We start from the raw sequence: 5709 nt of genomic DNA, 5'->3' as shown, positions 1-5709 counted from the left end.
TCAGTGACAATCTGTGAAAGAGAATCAGACGCCATTACAGAATACTGCAAGAAATTCTGTCACTGCAAAAAACACAGCTTCACCCTCACAAGGGCAAATCTGCAAAACTGGCGAAAGTGGTATTTGACCACACAGTCACTTCCTAGTGATGATTTTGCATAAACAGGAACCAAGGATGATTCTGAAACTCCCAATGTCTCTGCGCACAATCATACGATGCAATTTCTACAGTAACTTTTCACCGACCTGTAGAACAGTGGTCGCACAGCATAGAACTGAGCCTTTTCTTGAGTGCGTGCAGAAAACTTCCGTCTGCAAAACAGGCCCCGAAATGGCCTCAAATCAAAAAAACAAGGTCGCCAAGGGCTAAAGCCCTTTCCCGCAGCATATACTGCCCTCTTGCTTCACCGCGAAGGGCGTCTCAACCTGAGACAATGCACTCCTGCAATTTCCGGCTGTGCTACCTGCAGAGATCTGCTCCCAAAACAGGAAATGAAAGCAACACTGCTCCTCTTACCAGACCACCACGAGCTTGGCTTGCTTTCTTGAGCTCCTTACCACGAACAAGGCTCTGATACCATGTCAAGATTGTGGGAGAGAAGGAAGGAGTCTCGCTTGAAGCTTTCTTGCTTGCACAATGGGGGAAGACACACAAGGGTGGAGGCTGAAAACAGTTTTCCTCTTCTTAGTTGTGTAAGCCAAAAAGAACTCTAGTACAAAGAAATAGAAGAACCCTATATATGGGTCTCAAACCAAACTCAACTAACTAAGGTGGCATACTAACTGAGCCACGAACTAGAGTAGATAAGGATAGCTATCATGTAGCTATTATTCATGGGCGGTGTACCAACCGCGTCTGCAACTGACAAGTCGGTGACATAAATATACAACGGTCACCCTGGCGTATCACGAGTGGAGCTCGATATCTCAACAATTATGTGTGCCGATTGAAAAAGGCACTGTATGGGCTGAAGCAGGCTCCGAGAGCCTGGCATGCTAGGATCAGCAGCTACTTGCAGAGCCTTGGATTTGTTGTTGGCAAGGCTGATCACAGCCTGTTCACAAAGAAGACTGACAGTGGCTTGATAGTGCTGTTCATATATGTTGATGACCTGATAATTACTAGAGATGATGACATGGGAATTCAGCATGCAATGAAGATGCTGAAATCTAAATTTGACATGAAAGATCTAGGAGATTTGAAGTATTTCTTGGGTATTGAAGTTGTACCAGCTGAAAATGGTTTATGGCTGATGCAGAAGCACTATGCCATGGAAATGCTTAAGAAGTATGGCATGGCTGAATGCAAACCACTAGATACACCTCTGGATCAGAATGTAAAGCTAGACATGAACACTAGGGCTGAAGTTGAAGACTATGTACAAGCAGATGGTTGGCAGATGCAGTTAGATGCATCATGAGGTATGTTAAGTCCACTGTAGAATATGGGCTGTTCTATGTCAGAGATAAGCCCTTGACACTGATTGGATACACAGATGCAGATTGGGCAGGATGCTCATTTGACAGACGGTCTACGAGTGGTTATGCTGTTGGCTTTGGTAGTGGCATGATCAGCTAGAGCAGCAAGAAGCAGCCTACGGTTGCTTTATCCAGTACTGAGGCTGAGTACAGGGGAGCTGCATTGGCAGCATGTGAGATTGCATGGCTGTCAAGCTTATGGCTAACTTGGATATACAGGTTGATGCTCCAGTGACGCTATTATGCGACAATCTCAGTAGTGTACTCCTGGCCATGAATCCAGTTTACCATGTGAGGACAAAACACATAGAGGTACACTACCACTTCATTCGAGAGTTGGTTCTTGCAGGAAAGGTTGATCTCATGCATGTGAGGACTGATGAGCAAGTTGCAGATATCTTTACCAAGTCTCTAGGTAAAGATAAGTTTTGTGGTTTTAGACAGCTACTTGGTGTGCAAATGCTATCTTGAGCTTGAGGGGGAGTGTTAGAAGTCAAGCTCTCTTGTCTGTCCGTCTTTATGTATGGCCGACATCTGTGACAGCTAGTGTGTAGCTGTCTGCATGTGACTACATTGAATAAGTCGGTTTAGCTAGTCGGTGACCTGACTAGAGTTAGTCATTGAGTTAGTCAGTCTAGTTACACTTACACTAAGTTACTCTTTGTAGTGTGAGTATGACTCTAGTGTTGAATAAATGAAAGAGAAGAAGAAGAACCCAATGGTTCTCTGTTAGCTCCATCCCTATCTCTCTCTCCCCTCTTTCAACACAAAGAACCCAGTCTACCATGCAAGGACAAAACACATAGAAGTACACTATCACTTCATTAGACAAAAAGTCATTGATGGAGAGATTGACTTGGTACATGTGAAAACAAATGACCGAGTTGCTGATATCTTTACCAAAGCATTAGGTAAAGATAAGTTTGAGTATTTCAAGAGTGCACTTGGAGTATTACCTTTGCAAGCTCATTCTGAGCTTGAGGGGGAGTGTTGAGAAATAAGGCATAGTTTAAGACTTATCCTATGGTTGTATTAAGTAAGTGTATGAGAGGCTATGTAAACTGTCCTAAAGGTCAAAGTGTCTATCTCTTTGAGAGAGACTTGGAAAAGTGGACTGTAGAGAAGATAGTATGAATATGAAGAAGAAGAGTATGAAAAATGCTTGAGCCTCCATATCCATATCTCAACCACCTTCTGTTGTGCACCCCCATCGAGTCTCTCATCAAAAGTTTCACCTACCAGGTAGTCTCAATGGTTAAGTCGACCTACGGAGTTAAGGCCCAGCATTTGCTAGTTGTTGGGCCTAGAAATCTATATCTACAGGTTGCTGTCCTGAAATACGAGCCTGTAATTCTGCATGTATAGGTTGCTCTCTCTTGACAGTTCAGGCTGTCCTAATAACTATATGTTTTTAGACTGAAACTGTGGTGTATAATTGGCAATACCTTATTGGTCATTTCCAACACCATTTCTTACGTTTGTAGGAGTATTTACAACAGGTATATGCTGCTGTCTACTAGGCACAAATGACTGTCTAAAAGGTGCATCCTCCCTAAAAACAACCCTTTTGACTTCCTCAATCTCCTCGGTGTCAAGAATCGCATGATGGGGGATTTGTTTGAGCTGCTGTGCCAAACACACACTATATACACAAGAGGAAGCTCACTCAAGAACACAAGAAGAGAGATGGAGGCCAAAACATTTTCTTGCTGGTTTTTCTTCTTCTTCCACACACTATACAATGTACACAAAGTATAGATAAGATACAACATAAAGGAAAGTGGCCTTCTAAGTCAAACAATGCATAATTGACTACACTAATCGATTGGCGCTATATCTTTGCCAGCTGTAGGTAGGTGTAACAAACTAAATATAATAAGTAATAAGTCAGTGGCCATGTGAGTGTCATGATGACCACCAATGTGCTAAGTGTAGACGTGCCGACCCATCTAGCTAGGCGGTCCATCATCAATGTCCACACGTGTTGAGCTTGCCATCTCAACACTCCCCCTCAAGCTCAATTCTATCTCTGCAATTCCAAGTAAGCTTTGAAACTTTCAAAGCTTCTCTACACCTGAATCTACCTTTGTGAAAATGTCAGCTATCTGATCTTGTGCGCTGACATATACCAAGTCAATCTCTCCTGCAAGTACCTCTCTCTCACAAAGTGGTAGTGCACCTCAATGTGTTTTGTCCTAGCATGGAACACTAGATTCTTAGCTAACTATATGTTGCTCATGTTGTCACAATGAATGACAATTGGACCATCTCCTTGCACATCCAAATCACCTAATAACTTTTGCAGCCATACCACCTCACATGCTGCCATAGCAGCACCTCTATACTCAGCCTCTATACTTGATAAAGCAACTGTAGGTTACTTTTTGCTGATCCATGTAACTGCTGCACTACCAAGGGAAAACATGAACCCACTTGTAGATCTTCTGTCTGACCTGCTACCAGCCCAATCTGCATGTATGTATCCAAAGACATGTACATCCTTACCTGCCTCATAAAAAAGTCCATGATGTAAAGTGGACTTCACATATCTCAATATACATCTAATTGCATCCAAATGAGGCATTCTAGGCATCTGCATAAATTGACTAACAAGGCCAACACCATAGCTCAAGTTTGTCCTTGTCATAGTCGTGTAAATCAAACTGCCTACTATCCTCTTGAACATAGTAGGGTCTTCTATCTCATCCCCAAAGTTAGCACTCAACTTCACATTTTCCTCCAATGGTACTAAAAGAGGCTTACATGCTGTCATACCATACTTGAATAACATATCCAATCCATACTGCCTTTGGGATAGCCATATACCATCATCACATCTGATCACCTCAATACCAATAAAGTATCTTAACTCACCCAAATCTTTCATCTCAAACTTCTTCTTCAAGTAGTCCTTAACTTTAGCAATCCCATGGTCACTGTCACCTGTAATAATCAAGTCATCCACATAGATGACTATGATGACCAAACCTACATCTCCCTTTCTCACATAAAGTGAGTGATCAACATCATATATACAAAATCCAATATTGACAAGATACTCTCCAATCTTGTCAGACCATGCTCTAGGTGCTTGCGTCAGCCCATAGAGCGCCTTCTTTAACCTGCACACATATGTGGGATGCTATAAATCCTCATAACCTATTGGCTGGTCCATATACACTTCTTATTGCAATTCACCATGCAAGAAGTCATTCTTAACATCCATTTGCTACAAACTCCAACCTTTGGCTCTGCTGCCAAGGCAATCACATATCTAACAATTGCCATCCTAGCAACTGGATTGAATGTATCTTCATAATCTATGCCATATGTTTGAGCATAGCCTTTTGCAACCAACCTAGCTTTATACCTGCTAACTGAACCATCTGCATTATGCCTGACTTTGTAAACCCACTTACGACCAGTAGCTTTCTTACCCTTAGGTAAGGGTACTAAATTCCAAGTCCTATTGGCTTCTAATGCATCCAACTCCTCATCCATCTGCATCCCAATGAGCATGACCAATAGCATCCTCAAAACAAGTGAGCTCAACATCCTCAACTAGTTTCATCATATAAGCATAATGGTGAGCTACATAACCTTCAAAACCAAATATTTTAACAGGGTATCTGACCCTACTAGATCTACGTACCTATAATAATTCTGATTCCTAAATAAACGCATTTTTCATATGAACCTCCTCTTAGGAGGCCAAAAGGATAAAATAATGAACATTTTTAAAAAATTATTCCCCTTTTTCCCCAGCCAATTGTCGTGCTGGAGGAGAGGGGAATAGCATGAGTGAATAAGCTCCTTGTTGGAGCTTGCAGGGGGGTGAACCCCATGCATAATGCCGCGTGGGGGAGGGAGAATCCCCTCCCCTCACCTATATAGCCTATGCCATGGGAGAGAGGAGGGAATCGTCACACTATGGCTGAAGAACTGCAGCCGTGAAGGAGAGTGTGGATGTGGAGAGAGGAGGAGGGACAGACTGCTGACGCTGCCGCTGAGAGAGGAGGAGGCATCGAGACACTACCGTGAGCTGGAAGAGTGAACAAATCGTGGCCGTAGATGAAGGAGGAGCTTGTGGAGCTGTCACTAGAACGCCGCCGCCCGATCGTCCGGCCGCCATCTCAAATCTCCAATCCACGTGTGAAGCTCCTTAGACGCTTCTAAGGGGGCTATCATAAGCCCCTTTCATATTGCACCCCCCCTCAAATTCTTTCTTGT

This window comes from Lygodium microphyllum, chromosome 15 (genome assembly GCF_053477565.2).
Source record: "Lygodium microphyllum isolate KBCC chromosome 15, Lygodium_microphyllum_v1.1.10, whole genome shotgun sequence".
Classification (NCBI taxonomy): Eukaryota; Viridiplantae; Streptophyta; class Polypodiopsida; order Schizaeales; family Lygodiaceae; genus Lygodium; species Lygodium microphyllum.
This window is presented reverse-complemented; position numbering follows the sequence as displayed.